This window comes from Nelumbo nucifera, chromosome 2 (assembly GCF_055504915.1).
Source record: "Nelumbo nucifera cultivar China Antique chromosome 2, China Antique-T2T, whole genome shotgun sequence".
Classification (NCBI taxonomy): domain Eukaryota; kingdom Viridiplantae; phylum Streptophyta; class Magnoliopsida; order Proteales; family Nelumbonaceae; genus Nelumbo; species Nelumbo nucifera.
In genome coordinates this window covers 17,233,621-17,254,649 of record NC_142650.1, presented here as the reverse complement: position 1 = coordinate 17,254,649, position 21,029 = coordinate 17,233,621, and positions in this window count along the sequence as shown.

Here is a 21,029-nt window from a genome sequence, read left to right as displayed (position 1 = left end):
TTAATGTGAAGGCATGTGTATCCACTATCCACATCTTTACCCTGTCCAGTCTCCCCTCACCATGACCCAACATCCAATTCAATAACTTTGGTTAAAGCAGAGAAGATCGTCTCAAGAGATAAGGATACCACATCTATTATTAAATAAAGAAGAAAAAAAGAGAACTTTTCTTCCTAGAAATTGATAGAATCCTCCACCTTTCCAAGTATTTTAATCCAAGGCAATGAAAAGTGGCCGCAGTTTCCTCCACCCCAGAGTAGTGGGTTTTGAATGGCCAACTTCCCACTCCTCACGGCAAGCACAGGAAAATAGGAATCCTTTTTTTCCACAGCTTCATTTTCATTCAACTTCCAACCCAAATCAAATTACTAAAAGATATAAAAAAAAGGAAAAAGGAAAAATAGAGGCACCGACCACTGATTGGAGAATCCCTCGGCAAAGGGCACACGCTCATCCAGCAGCATGCCAAGAATATCAGTGACCATGGTTTTTAAAAACGAACTGGTCAGGGGTTCGATTATCAGTTCAAACGGTCTGACCATTCTGACAAAAAATAAAAAAATTGGGAAATGGTTAAAATTATTCGAACAGTTAACCGATCAGTTCAGTGGTTTGTCAACCAAAATCAGCGGTTTTGGGAAAAAATGAAACTAATCAGATAACCAATTCCTGGTTTTTCCGGTCTAGTTTTGAAAACTATATCGGTGACCACAATACAATTGATGTTTCATATGCATGGCTGGATGAACATGACCAATAATATATTGTGATCAGCAGATCCGAACTCCATTTCCTGGTCCGTCCGAATTTTTTGGACATGTGGGTTCGAAGACCAATTTTGCTAAAAGAGAGCAAATTGTCCATCAGGACTTGCTTCATTTTCACACAAGCATAATTCATATTTATATTGATGAATGATGGTTGCTATGATGATAAATGGTAGATGTAAGGCTTAAGGTCCATATCATGCAGAAGTTGGGCATTAATTCTTGCCCTTGAAAAAGCAAGAACACTGCACATCATAAACTTCAATTAATTGAAGATTTTGGAGCGAAGCTGGATTGTTCAGATGCAAGGTGCATGAACCAAACCACTGCTCTTATCTCTATCTAGCTACCTTGAAACTTTATCTAAACTTTCTAGCTATTTTGCTTGTAAATATGACCAGCCTCTGAACAGTTGTGCCTGTAACCAGCTATCATAAATGAATACATGGTAGTTTCTCTTTTGCCCCAAAAAAAGGGAAATAAATAGAGGCCCTACTTAAGTAGGATGGTCCTGCCTCTAAGCTGCTCTATAAGTCCATCAAAACTAAGATATGTTACGTCCTGTTTGTTCACAAGTGGATTGCTATTTGCTACCAACTTGTGGAAATTCAAGTAAATGAATGCCTCATGTTGTCTGTTCATAACTTTATTTATGTTTATCAGAATTAGAATTACAATAAATTGTTTTGCTCGGAGATCAAGCAATTTTGAACTTGGACAAGTGTCGATTTTCCGGAACCTCATTCTAAGTGCTCGTTTGGGAGCGTTGAAGCATAGTGGCTTCTTGCTTTTTCAAGTAGGTCCCATCCCCCATACCAACTGCCTATCAGCTATAGCTCAAATCAGTTATCACTTGTCAGTCAGTCATTTGAAGAGCTGTCCACTCCAGCCTCTTTGAATAGCTATTTGAAATGCTTTAAAGCAGTTGAACCAGCTTTATTGAATCTTCAGCTCATCCTTCCCAAACAGGCCCTAAGCTTTGTTCATCTCAATGAATCTGATCCGTAATTGGGGAAATGGGCTTTGCATAAATATTGTAAATTATTTAATTTCTTTTGTTTTTCATAATTTGTTGGTTGCGGGCCCTATATTTGGGCTTCATGGGCCAAAGTTGACTTAAATGAGACAAGCTAGGCCCGAGCATAACAAGTACTTGGAGGCCCGAGCATAACAAGTACTTGCAATCAATCAAATATTGCTTCTAGCCGTGTCATGTAAAGAACGTACACAGTGGAGGCCCACAAAGGATAAAGGTTTGATTTATTTGAGCCCAATATGAAAACCCAACGAGGTGACTGTCACCCTCTCCTTATGCTTTTTTTTATATTATTATTTTTTGAAAATTTTTTGAAATTTAATTCACATTTGACATTAGGTTTATGTTCTCTCTCCTTCATATTTTGGTTCTCTTTCCTATCTCATAACCAACCCTTATAGTTTACCTTCTTTTAAATTGCTTCTCATTCCTAAACTTCTTCCAGTCCTTTTGACTGGTTTTGGAAATTCAGCAAAGTTGGTTTACATTGGTCTAAGAAGAGTTAAATAAATAATTCAGATTTTTGCAGGAATTCTGCATCAGAAGTTGCCCATACAAACTTATAGCAATGCAGTTGTACATAAGATTCATACACATGACAACTTTTTTTACAACCCTAAGGGCTAAGGCCTAGTTTGTTTGCATTGCAAATTCATTTGTATTGGTGCAAAAGTACGAGAGTGTAAAATCTGATTTGTTTTTTTTCTTTAGCTTTTGCCGATTTTTTGTCTCTTTGCATTAAAATGAAACTGTTCTGCCGGGGGTGGGGACAGGACCCCAACCCAACATTGAATATATATCATTTAGAAAAAAAAAAAAGAAAAAAATTCGGAGATTCAAGTCCCTGATGGAAAACCCATCTCCATTGGGGGTTAGGGATGGATGTTAATTTTTCTCCTCGATAGGGATTAAGGTCGAAAATGGAGAGTTACTTAAAAACGAGGTCAAAGATGGGGAATATGGTCCCCGTTCCAAACCCATCCCTCCCCATTCTTGAGCAAACCCCATAACCAATTAGGCATAGAGCTGGCATGGATTGGACACTAAACATGTGAGCACTTTAAAGTTAGATCATTGACATGCTGAATGAATTGTATTGGCGGCATCAGTCTTATTCCGCAGCTAAAAAGGCCGGGTTGCAGAATTAGACCCATATAGTTAGGGAATGATATAAAGAGATATCTACAATAATATTTGCCTTGTTTGCGAAGTTGCGATGAGCAGCCTCATCTCATTGCTTATAATCTTATAATTAATAACTTTCTAACAGTTGCTTGTAATATATCTAGCTCAATTACAATTTGGGGCACTCTTTTTTTTTTTTTGAGAGAGAGAGAAATTCGATGAATTGGATTTTGGTTCTCGTTGACCAAGAATTTTATGTTATGTGGGGACCAATGAAAGTTTATTTTTCTGGGTATCACTTACCTGGATAAGTGCTACCCATCTCTTAAGTGGATAAATAACTTTCTTACCTATGGAAAAGTTGCCAGTACTTTAATGGGATAAAAATGTCCATTTTAATAATAAATTTTTATAGTTAAAATAGTCATTGCCTTATTCACATGAAAAATAAAAAAAATATGGATAAATGCACTTAATTAAGTATTCCTAAAAAAATTTTACTCAGATAATTACATTTATAAAGTAAATAACTTACCAAAAAATGAATAGAGCCTTAATATAATTAACGTACGAACTCCCTTTTGTTATTCAGGGATGAAAACAAAATTAAAAAACAAAAAAAAAACAAAAGAAAGAAATCGAAATTAAAACAAAACATAGGTAAACCTTTTTCTTTCAATAGTAATTAAAACTGCTAGCGTGTTCACGAAGCTTCGGGATATTTTTTTTTAGGTGCATGAGTCATAAGAGCCATCTAAGTGAAGAGATGAGTAATCAGTTAGTTAGAGTGAGACTTGCATTGACAGATGCTGGTATCATGACACTTGGAAGAGGGGTTGGGGTGGGGAAGTATGTTCTCCATTTTCCTATGATGTCCGCGGGTGACTGATGAGAGTTTTCATGAATCTTTTTATTTCGGGCTTTCCAGATAAAGTAAAACAGCATGAGGCCTTTTCCTAGGGGTGAGAAAAAAAAACCATAGAACTAAACCGATTGAAAAAATTGGTCAAAAATGGTTAATTGAATCGATCGGTTCAGTTATGGTTTGATGTTTTTATAAAATTGAATGTATCGTTTTGATTTTGGTTAACCAATATAAAAAACCAACGGTTAATCGAATCGACTAGTATACATGTTTTTCTATATATTTTCTATATATTTTATATATTATAAATTAATAAATATGTATTATAATAAATATATATTTATAATATATTATTTATTATTTAAAATATAATATTTTATATATATTTATATATTTTTTATTATATATTTATATAAATTTTTATAATAAATATTATAAAAACAAAAAAACCAACAAACTGAATCAATGGTTAATCAAACTGGTCAATTGGTTAACCAATTGGTTTCGGTTCAGTTCTAATTACCGGTTTTCCAAAAACCGATCTACCGATTCGATTCACAAAAATGACCACCCGAACCATGAGCACCCCTACCTCTTCTTAGTGTGGTATTGGCTTCTTCATTAGGTAAAACTGATGTCAATTTTTTAGCCCATTCTATTGGAATTTGGTACATTGGCTGTTCGTGCCTTCGTGGATATTCCTTGGGTTTAAACCTACTTCTGCTGCACACCAAATTGCTTCTGCAAAGGGGCAGTGGAAGAACATGCGGTGCAACGATTCCTTTGCCCGGTTACAAAGTATACAACCCTGTTCTGTGGTTGGAATTATGGAAGGAATTGGAATTAAGCCTTCCGCTTCTATCACATACTATTATGAAATTTTATTTTCGAGTTTTTCTTTTTCAATTTTATCAGATCGGATTGTGGAAGGAATTTGTAATTTAAATTCAAGCCATCAATATAACAATATCTTCAAAATTTACAATTGAAAGGCAAGCTATGATGGAAAGCATTGTAATTTGCTACCAGATTGTTCCGATTTTTTAGTAGCACTAATAATTCATTAGGTTTAATTTGGAAAGAATATAAATATAAATATGTACAATATAAATATATACAAAATAATATAAAATACAAGGATTTGCATTCTATATATTTATATATGTATTTTTTACAATCTGATTGAGCCTTATTATCATATTGTATTCATGACGATTATATTTAGAGTTAGTTTATTGGAATAATTTAAGTTCAATCCCCCTGCGATCGTATATTTCAGGTCACTGGACTCTAAAAAAGAGAAAACAGATTTCATAGTCATGCATGCTCTGTACACATTTTTGACATGTGAAAGCACGGATTTAAAATATTTCTGATGGATTCACATGATTTTTCAACTTCCATTTGATTAGTTGCAGGAAAGTGGCACTGATCTCCAAGGCAAAAAGGGAAGATTCTTTTTCACAATCTTTTGTTTTCAAAAAGAAATTCTTCACAAAATGAAAGGCACCAATAATGGGGAAAAAGAACTAATAATCCAAGTTGTCTGCAAATCTACTCATAATATATTGAACATCTATATACAAGCAGTTGTTTTGGTAGATTTCTTACTCATGAAGGACTTGACGATGTCAAGTGGGAAAAGTATAGTAATGACAATATCTTGGCAAAAGGAATGCAAGTATCTACATAACAAAATTGCACACAACAGTTTCACATCTTCATCGTCTATAGAATATAGAAACTGTTAGCCCAATACCACTAATTTGCCACGTGGCAAAGTACACTAATATTACTTGAGCAGCGGCCAATAACCAACTGTTTTTCTAGAGCAAAGAATAATCTTGATTTTTAGGCACAGGTCATCTATGTAGTGGGTGATCCATATGCAGTTCATTATTGTTGCCGATACTCATTAATAGGCATTTGATAATGTTTTTTAGAGGTTTGGTGTCTAAAAAACTTGCTTTTCAAATACTATATTCATTTGGTGTTGCGTCTGAAAATCGACCTGAACTTATAAGTTCACAACCTGGCACTTAAAGCGCTCAAATGCATTTCAAAGCCAACACAAAGTCAAAAATTCCCTTCTAAAAATTTCGAAATGACATGAATAGCCCTTATTTAACCCCAAACCTAATTCATTTGTGTTCTCTCTCTCTCTCTCTCTCAAACGAGAAGGAAGATCATCGTCTACATCTGATTTCTCTCCAGGTTTCTCTCTCGAACAAACTTGCGCATCTGAAGATTGCTCCAGATTTCATGGCCGCAAACCTTCACATCTATCTGACTTTGCTTGTTGTCGTATTCTTCAACTTTTAGAGGTAGCACTACATGACCTATGAAGAGGTTTGGATGTAGAAGAGGAAAGGCGAAACGAATACTCTGTGAATTGGGAAATCAAGCTTGTCATGGAGGTTGGAGCTTCCTCCCGGTGTAGAAGGCTCGGACTTTGCTGGCTTCCGTGAGTAGTGAGTCCCAGGGGCGCACCGCCATGGTGACCCACAAGGGCTTCACATTGTCAATCCAATCACCATGTTGTATCACGATCACATTTTGTCGAAACCGCTGATGGGCATGGTCTATGCTTTTTGACGATTGATGCATCAAAGATGTGGAATGTTTTAGGGCGAGGGCGAGACAACGAGTTAGGGAGCGATATAATTTTCTGAATAGATTATATGTTGAATTGAATCAATTATTTAATCAAGTATTTTAATTGAACAAATTATTATTTATTTTTTAATCAATATTATTTTGAGTTGAATAAATTATTTTTTAGTTTTTATGAGTTTTTTGTATTAATTATAAATTATTTTAATTTTTGTTATTGTTGATTAATATAATATTTTTATTAGATATTAGTTACATATTCAATACTTAATTATTTGTTTTTATTATTAATTATTAATTAATTACTGATTTTATTAAATTTTGTTAATTATTTTCATCTTTATTTGGTTTTAATTATTTTAATATTATGCATTAGTTATTAATTGTTAATTATTAATGATTGACATTATTAATTATAAAATAGTAATTATTGGTGTTATTTATTTTAATATTTTTATTGGTTGTTAATTATTTTGTTTAAATTTTAATTTTTTAATTATTAATAATTAATTTTGTTAAATTTTTATTAATTATTTTAATCCTTATTAGTGTTAATTATTTCAAATTTTTATTAGTTATTAATTAAAAATTATTAATAGTTTTTCCTAACTATTAGTTATTTTTAGTAATTATTAATTATTCTAGGGGTAAAATAGTAAAATTAGGGAATTTCAGATGTTAAAAAGTTTGGTCCAACACAAACAAGCTCGAGTATTCAGAGTTTCTAAAAAATAAAAAATCATCTATACCTCTTTTCAGTTTTCAGACACTTTTAAAATCTTTTTAACTTTTCAAACATCAGATTTCAGATTTATTAATCGCCATCTTAATATCAGTATATCACTCTCTGATATCACATGGTAAATAAAGGCATGCACATCAATCATGCATCTCTTTGAATTTGAGTTAAGGGAGTAGAAACCTCTTTCCAGTTTCTATGCTCAATCCTCTCCAGGCATTCAAAAAGAGGACCCATGTGTGTTCATCTCCTATGCGATATCAATGAGTGATAATAAGAGGATTCCAGCCCTTCATATCACAGCTTACAGAGGAAGAAACTGACTTAACCTGATCTATTGACACCTGTATTTTTATCTTCTATCAATGGATCAATATAGATATCGGTTCAATCCAATCCAATCTAATATAAATTCTTTACGGATGAACTGGATCCAATCCAATCCAATAAATACTTTGGATCATAAGTCTAGACTTGTCTAGATCCAACCCAAAACCGGTCCATTGACACTACTACTACTATAGCCAGGGATAGAGTCAGAGAAGGATGCTTAGAAGAAAAGTGCCCCATAAAACAAAGGGAAAATTCCCAATCAGTACCATGTACTTTGGGCTTAGTGTCACTTTGGTCCCTGAACTTTAAAATGCAATAATTCAGTCCCTGAACTTTTTAAAACGTGTTAATCTAGTACCTGCAGTTAGTCAATTGTTAATCAACCGTTAAATGACATTTGAAAAAGACACAAATGCCCTTCAAGTGTCTTCTAATTTTCTTTATCAACCATCCAAACGTTGATAAAAATTAACAATGCCAAATCCTTGCCTCTTCTATTCAAGAAAGTTGGGGTCACGTCTTAGTTTGGATGGTTGATCAAAAAATTAGATGGCACTCGAAGGGCATTTGTATCTTTTTCAAATGCGACTTAACAACTAGTTAATAGTTGATTAACGGTAGGTACTGGATTGACACATTTTGAAAATTCAGTACTAAATTGTCGCATTTTAAAATTTGGTGACCAAAATGTCACTAGACCCAATAGGGAATTTCTTGAATAAAAGAAATAAGGATTTGGGATTGTTAAATTTTTGTAAATATTTGAATGATTGATCAAAAAAATTGAAAACACTCAAAAGGCATTTGTATTTTTTTCAAATGCCACTTAACAGTTGATTAATAATTGATTAAAGATAGGTACTGAATTGATGAATCTTAAAAATTCAGTACTGAATTATCGCATTTTAAAATTAGAAGATCGAAATATCACTAGAACCAAAGTACAGGACACTAATCCGAAATTTTCGCTAAAACAGAAATAAACACGATGTCAAGAATTGAAATATGGTAGGTGATTACCTCCTTAAAACAAGGAGATATTGACAAATGGTAGGCCAGAAGCCAGATGTGTCATGTATGGTGGTTAGATTCTCTTGATGATGATACTGCAAAGTACTGGCAAATCATTAAAAAATGTAATTATTTGCCAAAGATAATTAATTAAAATAAAATCATAGTTAACTTGTCACTTGAATCTTGAGCTTTACAATCAAAACAGATAGACTGGAACAAAATAAGTAAATAACGCCCATAAAGGCAGTCTTTTTATTAAAGTAATGGGATACAAATATACGATAATTTTGCCATCGTAAGGGTTATGTTTGCTTGTTATTTGTTTAGAATTCATGGTATCTGGGTTATTTTTGAATTGGGTCGGTGGGCGTGCAGAACAACAGTGCCTCCTCGTTTGACTTAACCAAACTAACAGTGATGGTACACAGAATCTGGGCTAGTGCAATGAGATTGGAACGTAAGAGAGAGAGAGAGAGAGTCGAAGAAAGGAAAATAAGGAACATGGTCCACATGGAAGAGGGGTTGCACAGTATGGTGAAGACTGGAGTGAAGACCTCAGAAACCTGAAAACAGAGCACGTTCTGGCATATTCTTACAACTAGACCAAGAGCTAGCATGTCTTTTGGAATCTCTCAAAGGCAGATGAAACTGGGAACCACAGACAAAGCTTTGCCCAGATTTGTTCTACAACAATCAATTTGATTTGGGTCAGAGGCAGGATTCCTTTTTAGTTTTTGGGATATTGTTTGGGGTCCTGAATAACATGTAATACTGCTGCAGTTTGTCTTACGTGTGGGGATTTTGTTCCCAACAAGAAACGTTTCCTAGGTTTCTGACATCCCATCCCACCATTTTCTATGTTAGATCTCTCACAGAACTAGCTAGCTTAGGTTCTTTATTTGATTTGTTTATGAGATATTGACGCAACCAAACAAGCTTTACTGACCTGTTTGAATGTGTGTATTATATATGCATTAATGCATACATACATACATAAACAGCCAAACTCTTAATTAATTGAGTGGATTAGGAAAGCTCACTAATTATGCTGCCAATTAATTCAAATAATCCATTAAAGAGGGGAACCATGTGATTTCTTATGTATCCATATCAGTCCACATCAGCCACCACCTTATTGCTGTGAATTTAGGAATTTGATGATTTGGGATTTTGATCTGGATCACCAATTCAGTGACAGAGTTGAGAGATCAAGTCCTGTTATCTGGGCTCTTGCTTAAGTAGAGCTTGGTCAGATCTTGTTTATTGCTGTCAAGTTGGTGATTACACCATTGGAATGGCCAAGAATATTCACGAACCAACTCATTCCAAAGAAAAAACCCCTACTATATATGTCTCTACCCTACATTTTTCTGTCCCATTCTCCTCCTTCTTCAGTCGCAATCAGCAGCAAGAAAGGCCTATTTCACCTTCCTTTTCAATCTCTATCTCTCTCCTTTTCATTTAGGCTTAATTGGGTTCTTAGCAAAAAAGCTGAGGAAAGGAAAACGGGGGAAGGAGAATACCAATCCTTTTAGATAAGCTTGAAACTTCCTACACCCCAAAGCACATGCGTGGTGTTAGATGCTATCAATTGGACCTATTTCTGAGCTAATTTCGTAAGTTATTTGTGAAAAAAAATTAAGCAGTTTAGTTTATAGGAACATCTAGTTGGTTGGGATATAAACTAAGAGAATTTCTATTCATTTTCTTAATATTTGAGGCAAAAAGATGTAAAATAAAAGCTAGAGGCATCCTTGAAACAACAATTGATATGCAAAATATTAATATTTGATGATGGTTTGATTTGATCCCTCTACAGATGCTAAGAAACTACTGTTGGAATGTTGACTGAGTTTTTCTAATACCAAACAAAACTCATTCTCTGTTTTCCCTTGAAATAAAATAGTTTCCATTTGCTTTCTAGCGAAATAAACAGAACCCTTCAGAAACCAGAATAAATGCCGTTGCTGTCTCCACGTACGGATTCTGCATTCCATTATTTCTATACCGTTATGCTCCGAAACAAGCAAACAGAAAATGTAGGCCCAATACTCCACCCATCCATCGTCAATGTGGGCCACGGTTTACATTCATGTCTTTCGTGGGACACGGCCGAATAATTTGTGTCCTTGGAGGAAATGATGTCCTTAATTATTTTATTTTTATTTTGGGTAAATTTCTGAAATCTCCATAAAAGTTTTTGTTTGTTGCTAAAATCTTCACTAAAGTTTGTTAATCCAATCATCTCCCCTCAACTTTCTGTCATAATGGATAGTGTCATAGTTGCAATTTGCAATTAGACCCTTTTCTTAGAATCCTTCAAAAAGAAATATGAAAATGTCTAAAATACTCGTATAGTTAATTTCTTTAGTAATACACATTTAATTAGTTTTAACAAAAATGTTTATTTTTTAAGTTTTGTCTTTATATGAATTGCTACTTCAATTCTTCCAATTTTTTTTCTGAAATTGATTTATTTTTAAATATGTCTTTTATAATAATCACTTAAAGGCATGATTTTAAAAATCAGATTGGACTAGAGAATCATTGATTTGGTCAATAAAACCAGTTCTGTTTCACCCTAAAACCACTTTTTTTACCAAAAATCATTGATTTGATCAATAATCTGCTGACCCGGATGGTCGAAATGTCAATCCAGATAACAATTTTTGGCTGTTTTCATTTATTTTATCTTTTTATCTTTTTAAGTCGGCTGTGCATCCTAACTGGATGGTCGGATCATTCAACCCAAAAATCAGTCCCCCAAACAGTTCCATGTCCGGTCCAGTTTAAAGGTAAAACTACAATTTTAAATTTTATTTCTTTTATTGTTTATAAAATTTATATTTTTTTGTATAAACCAATTTCAATAATAATTATACAAATGCTTTCGTGCCTCTGTTAGAGGATTCTTAGAAGGTTTCCTTACAATTGTACCAGAAAGTTCAAGGAAGGTAATCGTAATCAGGGAAAGTTTAAGCAATAACTAAAACTTTGAGTGGTTTTAGCAATTTGCCTTCGTTATTGCCGAGAGAACTTTCAATGACCATAAACCATGTAAAGCAATCCAGAAATTGGAAGGCAGCGTCATTTGTCGTCGTCATTGGATGATGATGACAAAATATCATTAAAAGCTCAACACACTTGGCATTCCATGTGAGTCTCGATGTGATTTTGATGGGGAACGTCTAAACCATTAAAGTCGACTCTGAGGTCTGGTGCTAGGCAATACACGGCGGACGAGTATATGCTGTGGAACGTTGTTGTGGGGGCTGATTTGAACGAGCTTTAACGGCACTCTGGATTCTAAAAATTTATCAATTTTGGTTTAATCGTCCTTTCGAAATCACATTTTTCAAATTTCTCCATTTTCCTTCTCCCTTCTCTCTCTCTCCCCCTCACCTCGTCCGCTGCAACAGCATATCATACAGCCATTGCAATCGATCCACCGTCGTTCGTTCGCGGCAAAAGCCAGTCCAGAGATCACTGTCTTTGCGAGCCAAGTTACCATCTTTCATCCGCTGCAAGCTTTCGGAATGTTTCAACCGCTCACTGGAGACTACTCTTTATGGGTAGCATGGAATCACCATTGACAGAGTTCTCGCCTTCTTAGTAGTTTATCAGCGTAATATCTACCAATCCAGATTAATGGAACCAAGTTTTGAGCTTGGATCGATGAGATTTTACTAAATGAGGAGTTTCTTGGTTGTTTTCCTTTATTTCTATGCTCCTGTGAACTACCTTAAAACAGATACAGATTATGTCAAAAGTGATTTACTGTCAAGACTTAGGTTTCTAGAACCCAAACAGAACTAAATTCATTACAACCAAAGATAAAAGATTTTCAGCTTTTTTACATGAAGGCATAGTTTTCCATATCTCTAAGGATCTAAGGTTCAATTGCAGTACAAGATCTAACCCAATTGTTGTACATACCCTGTTTTGATATTTGTAAGTTCCCTCTAGTACAAAGCAATGCTAATTGGAGCACAATCATGTTGCTTTGGCATTAGTATTGATTCCTAAACCCCTCCCAATAAAAATGACCAATGAAATAATGTAGCCTCTCTTATATTCACAACTATGTGCTCTATCTAATAACATCTAATCATGCTTATTATTTACAAGAGTAAGGCATTGACATGAATTTTACATTAGAATACCATTGAAAACCATAGGAGGTTCCACCTTGGTTGAAAGTTGAAACTACTTCCCCACTTGATTGAAAAAGAAAAACCATTGCCACTTGTAAGTACTTTCAAGCATGCAAACCACTTGTAAGTAGTAGCATTTGCAATCAGGTCAGTTCATGCATATTTTTCTATTTAACAGTTGTTGTTCCTCGCAATAGAGTATTAAAAATTTAACAAAATGGAGAAACTTGAACGTCTTGTTCCACTTCCCCCAGATGTCCACGACGAGCAATGATGCACCCATATTCAATTATGGTATCATGGCAATTAAGTTGTCGAGTTGCACCAACTATTTGGCACTGACCTGCGCAAGCTCTATACCATACATTTCCTTGGGCTGAAGCCTTGGCATTGTTATAGGGACTACGATTGCAATTGGAACATCGGTCACCAACACGTTTCTTCCAGTGATGCCGCACACACCAAATGGTGGAAGGTTCATGACGCCATGGACGAGAGTTTGCAATGCTTTTGCTGCCTCATGCCACAGCTAAAGATTGAGTTGGAGTGAGATAGAAAGGTGGCTAAGAAGATGGGCTTACAGGACGACCACTGGAGGATCAACATTTCAGATCCCAGATGGCATCACATGTTACAATAACTAGTGCCACCGCTCACCTCTGGCGACGTCAATCCATTGCTCACTCCGCCTCTGCATCCACCCACCAATGCCAACGCCACCCACCTCTGTCCGCTTCGATGACCAAAAAGATGAAGATCTCCAAATCGACCTCTGCCCTAACCCCGCAACCTTCTTCTTCGTCAAACTATTGATGTAGAGTTTCTTTGAACCATATTTCAAGGTTGGTGTAGTAGAGGCATGTCTCGAGATCTTCATCTTCTTGGTCATCGAAGCGAACGGAGGTGGGCAGCGTTGGCGTTGGTGGGCGAAGGCCGAGACCGAGGCCAAGGTGGGCGGCGGATTGGCGTTGCTGGAGGCGGCGACACTGGTGGATGGTGGTCATTAAGGTTCGCATGGCTAGAGCAGAAGTGGTTTGGAGGAGGAAGAAGATGAATAATGTTTTTGTCCTTATTTGATATATTTTTTAAAAAGTTAACATATTTTAGAAAGTATATTAAAAGGATTATTTTTACTAATATTAGGGCCCAAAAGTTGTCCTTATCAGCTATAATCCCTAAAAAATAAGCCCTTATTTTTAAAATAAGCACTTATTTTGGGTTTATTTCCCAAATACCAATAAGTGCTTAATGGCCCAAATAAGCAATTATTTTAAGCACTCCCAAACATGGCCTTGGATTGTACTTGGTTTAACATAAAATAAAAGAAAAACATGAAAATGGGAGAAATTTTTAAGGAAATTTATAAATTTTGCTAAGATTTTTCTATCAATTTTTTTGTTTCTCTTATTTTCTGAGGTTGATGAGACCCCTCATTATACGAAACTAGACTCAGCCAGTGTATGGCACGTTCCAGTAACCTGTATAGCCTTGCATTGGGAGTATCTCCCCATGAAATAAAACACAAAAGTATGGAGATGTTCCCAATGCAAGGTTGTTCAGTCGGTGTTCGAACAGGTCTTGCACTAACTGAAGCTTATCTCTCTTTATCCTCTTACACAATTATAATTTGTACTGGTTTAGACCCTAGCCGGTACACCCTATTCCTCCACTAAGGTGGTGATAGAGGTGTAAAACAGGTCATGGGTAGTGTCGTGCCGCCCTCCCCTGGGATAACTTGGGGGTCAGCCCGGCATGGCCCACGGCCCAAGCCCGTGTAGGCTCATGCCATGCCATGGGCCAGGCTGGTCTATGGGCCAAGCCTTGGGTTAGGCCGGGTCGTGGACCAGGCCAAAGCTCTTTATTTAAAAAAAATGAAAAAAAACTTAATATTTTAATTTTATATGAATTTTGATGTATACAATTGCCTATATATATAATAATTAAATAAATTAGTATAATATAATTGAAAACAAATATTTATTTTATTAATATATTATATACTATATATTATTATATAATTATAATTTATATAAATATATTATATACTATATAAATATATAATATATATTTATATTATATGGGTCGTGTTGGGTTGTGCCGACACGTGGGCCACGGGCGGCACGACCTGCTCAGTCGTGTCGTGCCGGCTCGACCCGCAAACCTATAACCCTAAGCCCAACACGGCTCATACAATCATGTTGGGCCTGGCACAGCCCGTGTGCCATCGTATCGGGCCATGCCGGACTGGTCCAAAGTCGTGTCGGGCCACGAGCAGCATAGCCCAATTTACACCTCTAGGTGGTGACTATAAATTGAGGAAGAATTGAATGTGACCAGGTTGGTGCTATCTCATCCTTACAAATAGAGCTGTCAATGGGCCAAGTCTACCCAATACAACCAAATAGACCGCATTGATTATGTTGGTTTCAGTTTTATAGTTTTGTCCTAATTAATAATTGGGTTGAAATTGGTTCTTATTTTTAACCAAGTATATTGTATAAAAATATGTTTTTTCGTAGCTTTTGTTATATTTTATGTAGGGTAAATTTCATAAACAGTATTTAAGATAATCATGGTTTAAATAATCACATATTTTATCAATATATAAATAATTTAATATTTTATTGTCGATTTTATTAAGGTTATATTATTGAAATTAAATTCTAAATTATTATTATCGTAATTATATATGTCAATTACAATTAGGTCTGACTCGATTGTCCTGATTAATAATTGATTCGGTTTTTAGTCTCGTTTATAGTCCTGATTAATAATCAAAACGAAACTGGTACACCTTATCCTGAACAAGACCCTACACATTCACAGCTCTACTCATAGGGTGATGATCAACTTGTTGGTCCTCTTCTCATCTAAACCATCTCAAATTTCCTTTGGGAGCTCATTTGATAATCGTTGAAATGACTGAATTGAAAGATCTATCGCTTTTGTCTTTAAGTGGATAGAATAATTATCAATAAAAATAAAATATTCAAGTGCATGGTGATCACTCAACTTCAATTTCAAGCATTAAGGAGCTCACAACTTCCTTAATAACTCATTACAAAGCAATATGTCATTCAGTTTGCCACTTGGATTGCTGTCAAACGCACGGATCGAGATTTATATGTGATGATAAAGCTTTGCTTTTTATTTCCCTTTTGGCATATGCATATCGATGTTGTTCAATCTAAGTTGGCCCAAATTGAGGATGCAATCAGATGATCCTATTAGTTGAACGAGGCCAAGACGAAAGGATGAAGGCATGCATTAAGGTGATCTACAATCACAGTGAGAGTTAGAGGTTCAAAGAGTTGTTTTCTTGGGTGGCGCTCCGATGTTCAAGTCAATAATAATGAGAGAGACCAGTCAAAACAAACTGAAGAGAGCAAGTTAGTCTGGATCGAGGGATTGCAATGGGTGCTGAAGTGAGTTGAGAGTCAAAAGTCCTTTACTTTGAGGGGGAGATGCCTATATATAACCAAACATCTGTGTTGTAGTTGGTTAGGCGTGTAGGGTTATCGGGGTGAGGCTATCCGTCAAGGTCCTTAGAGGGCTCCCCTTTCCTCAGTAGAATACGTTTCCTTTTCTGCATGAAACTCATCTCCTTGGTCCATCCACATACGGTCATAGACCAAGGTGTGCTAACGTGATGATGTGGTCCAAGGTGTCCGACCATGGAGACTAATACGTGACATCATAGACCAACTCGGGCATCACCCGAACACATATTTTACAATTAGTAGCCGATGTGTTGTAATTTAGCTTAATAACCTAATTTTGCACTTTTTGGTTGATGCATGCTTGAAAACTTAACATTAAATAACATTTTAATGTTATTAAGCTAAATGAGAGGAGAGAGAAAAATATGGCTTTTCTTACTAGGGGTGCAAATGGATCGAATCATGATCCGATCCTATTTGGATCACCCCTGGTTGGATCTTTGGATTCGGATCCCCCCTATCTGATTTGAGAAGATCCAATCCGATGTGTTATATATATATATGTCATTTGTTTATTTATAAATATATTATTTATATTGTATTTTTATAAATTTGTTATATTATTTATTTATTTTTTTCTTTATTTAAATTTGTATGTTTTATTTTTTCTTTTAATAATTTATTAATTTTTAAAGAGAAGAAGTTGAATCTAATCAGATCTGAATATCTAATAGGATTAATCAAATCCTATCAAACCTAATAGGATCTTCTGATCGGGTCCGACATAAACAATATTGGATTAAATTTGAATATACCTTGATTCGAATCCAATCTGCTATTTTTTACCCATCTGGGTCTTGGATCACCATTGGGCATAGAGCCCCCATTTATACTATTTTCCTCTTTGACTCGTAATCACCCTTCTAGGATATTCTAATACAAAGCCAATGGTAAGTCACCCTGAGTAGGAATAGCTCAACTCGGTTGGGTCTCATGTCAGGCTAACCGGGTTTATGGGCTTTTATAAACCAATTGTGTTATAAGTAGGTTTAACCCAGGTAAGTGGTAACTCGTGCAATAGTGTAACCTTTCAACAATAGGTTTGTACAATCAACCCAAATTGCTTTGATTATCTCTAAATACCCCAATTTTCTTAGGATTGCCAATCGACCAGATATTTGTCCAGCCCGATCTAGTCCAATGTGAATTCATTACAAATGAACCAGTTTCAATTTAATCTAACAGATACTTTGGACCATTAAGTTTGGACTTGTCCAATTCAATATGTCTTATTGGATTGTCCAACTTGTTCAAATTGATTTTAATTTAGAATGAGTCCAACCCATACCTAGTCTATTGACGCCCCTACTCTTATCTTGTGCCAATGGATCTGATATTGGTTCGACATGACCCAGTCCAATATATCTAGTACAAATGGACTAGGTGCAATCCGATCCAATAAATACCCGGTACCATTAGGTTTGGACTAGTCCAATTCAATATGTCATATTGGAGTGTTCAATCCATTCAAATTGATTTTGATTTGGATGGGCCCAACAGAAATCCGGTCCACTGACACCCTTAATACCAACTTAAGCTACATTTGGAATTCCTTATTTTAAGGACTTATCTCGTTTTTGTAGTTAAAATGCCCCTATGAACACTAAATTTTTAACAACAAAAAGAAGATAAATCCTTAAAATAAGGAATGCCAAATGCAGCCTTAATTCTTATCATTGGCCTTTACCTACTTATTTTGTCTTTTGGTGCTTTATTGCAATGACTATTTTTGGGTCATGTTTTGTATCACTCGTTCAAATTGACCATACGAGACTTTTTAAGCAAGGTTGTTGTTTTTTAATCCCAATAAAGGTTCAAGTGTTCAACGTATAGATATGTATCACAACCTATTATATAATATGTAAGTATCAATTTTCGAGGTCATCTAAACATTAAATACTAGGAATCAAGGGGTATCTATAGGTTTAAATAATAGAAACCCTATATATATATATTGTGAAAATATTAAGATTATATTTGGAAATGATGCAAATAGAGTGCAAATGCAAATATATAGGTCACATTCTAGTCCATACAAATGCAAAGTTGGGTTAGTTTTATATTGATAAATTTACTTTTTTATCAAATGACTTTTAGTTGTAATGGATGAAAACACGAATCTCGATATAGAAATATACCTTTTCTAACATTAACCACTTTGAATGCAAATTTACTTTTTTTCGACGTAAATTTACCTCTTATTTTAGGTGTAAACATGCCTTAGAAATTATGTTTTCTATAATTGTCAATACACAAATGCTTTTTTACCAAACACCAACACAACCAAACCAGAGTGCATATTTGCATGCATTGAACCGACGTTTACACCCTATTTGTACTCTGAAAAACATAAGGGAATATTGAAGTTTGAAAACTAACAATACTCATATTTTGTATATTGTTAGTATCAATACTTTGAACCATGTTCTTAAAAAACCTAAAGCATTGTTTGGATAAACTTTGTACTTTTTACTTCTAAAAGTTTCAAAGTACAAAATACATATTTTTGGTACCTATACATTAAAATGCATTTGAAAAAAGTATAATGGTAAATATGTCTATGTGACACGTGGTTGCCATATGTCAATATATATAATATTGATGTGTGGTTGCCATAACAATCATATAATAGTAACACACGTTAACTAATGGCTTTATGTGATACGTGGCAGTTACATAACAATGACACTTGTGTGACCTAAAACACACATGGCTTCCATGTAGTAATCAAATAATAGTGACATGTGTTAGTGACATAAGTATAATTGTAGCATATCACATAATGGTGACACTTGTATGATTTGAAATACAAATAGCTGCCATGTGGTAATCACTAGTGGTGATTAAATGGGCCATGGGTCAGTTTACTTGGAAATGACTTCAAACCAACCCTACTTACCTATTATCGGATAGGGTCCGATTCCAAATTCTTGGAACCAACCTCCACTCAGGCTGGTTCTAGGGTTTGGAGGTATATCCTACTTGAATCGACCTAAAAAAATTAGCCTTAGTTAGCCTGGGTGAAACTAACCTTAGAATCAAACTTACCTTATAAATAAATCCATAAATATTTTAAGGATGTGAGGATTTGAACCCAAGCACTTGTGTTATTAATTATAAAAGTTATCACCTCACTTTTTCATTAAGCCACTTAAGTGCTTTAATAATTTTTCTTCAATATAATGTATGAATGTATATAAAAATTAATAAGTAATAAAAATCAATAAAACTAATATTTACAAAATGTAAATTACTCAATTAAACTAACTTCCATTCAATTATATTAGTGAGTAATATTGAATTATCAATAATTCTAAATGTCCTTATGTTATTGATAATTCTTAGGGTCGCTTCTAGGTTATGCATGCCTTGGAACAGAACCAAACTACCCCATGCTCACCCTTGGTAGCCACATGTATAATAGTGGCATATGCTGATGAAATATATAATAGTGACACATGACAATCACATAGTAATAACTTGTGTTAATAACATATGAATAATGGTGACACATAGCAGCCACATAACTATGACACTTATACCTAGAGCACACATAGCTGCCACTAGACCTGTTCATGGGTCGGGGTCGGGCTTGGCTTTTGCCAAAATTTGAATGAGCCCGGACTTTAATGTAATGTAAAATTAGACCTGAAGTCCGGCTCATGAACAGGTCTAGTTGCCACGTGTTAGTCACATAACATTGACAATTAAGAAGTACTTCTTTTAAGAGTTGGAACCACACAATAAGTGGTTATTAAGTGTTTTTATGTGTTTGGTAAAAAAATGGGAAAGAAGTACTTTCTGTTAAAAGAAGTACTTGAAAAAGTGACTTTAAGTTGGCTTTGCTATTTTTTTTCCAGCACTTCTTGAAGAAGTATTTCTCCATTACAATGGGACGAATGAGTCCCTAGTATTTTCTTTTAATACCCAAAATACCCCAACGTGAGGATTTTACCTCCATCTCATCTCATTCGAACATAGCGAACCAGGTAGCGATGCACCCAGTTACAGGTCCACCGGTGACGATTGACAATGAGGAAAAATGGATGGAAAACTTGTCGTTTTGCCATTTTCTTCCATTTTGTGAAGTTTTTCTTCTCATTAAATCATTTTTCTTGGGTTTTTTAAAACTTGAAACTCCCATGTTTGTTGTGTTCGCAGATTTGCACCTTGGAAGAGTTTAACGGCGACAATCTCACCGTCCAACCACCAACAACAAATACTATTAAAGATTTGTTAAATTATTATTATTATTATTATTATTATTATTATTATTATTATTATTATTTATCAATTGACTTGTTGTTGTTGTTGTTATTATTATTATTATTATTATTATTAATTGGGTCCACATGATGATTTGCATGTGGGTCCACGTGGGCTCTCAGTTGTCACATGATGTGTCATTTTTTCATTGAAATGTATAGTATAATATGTGAAAAGCATTGTATATTTCTTTTAACAACCACTTAATCAGGGCCTTAAAACACACATGACTGTCATCGGTAATAACATGTATAAAAGTAACATATGTTAGTTACATAAGTATGTAACCATCTCTTTACATGAGACCAAAGCATACAGTGTTGGTGTTTTTAGTACTTTAAAAAGGTATAAAACGCATGAACCAAATGTCATGTCAAGATTTTTGTAGCTTCATTAAGCTTTCCTACACGGGCCAACAATTATTTTAACCTATTTTACGTGGCAATAATGGAAAAACTTCTACACAAATTTAAACAAAAAACACTATTTATTTTATTTTCTAAAAAGGACATATATATATATATATATATGTGTGTGTTTATTAATTATAGGTTTTTATGTAAATTTTCCGATGGAAATGAACAATGGAAAAACCTCTCGAACAATTTGAACAATAA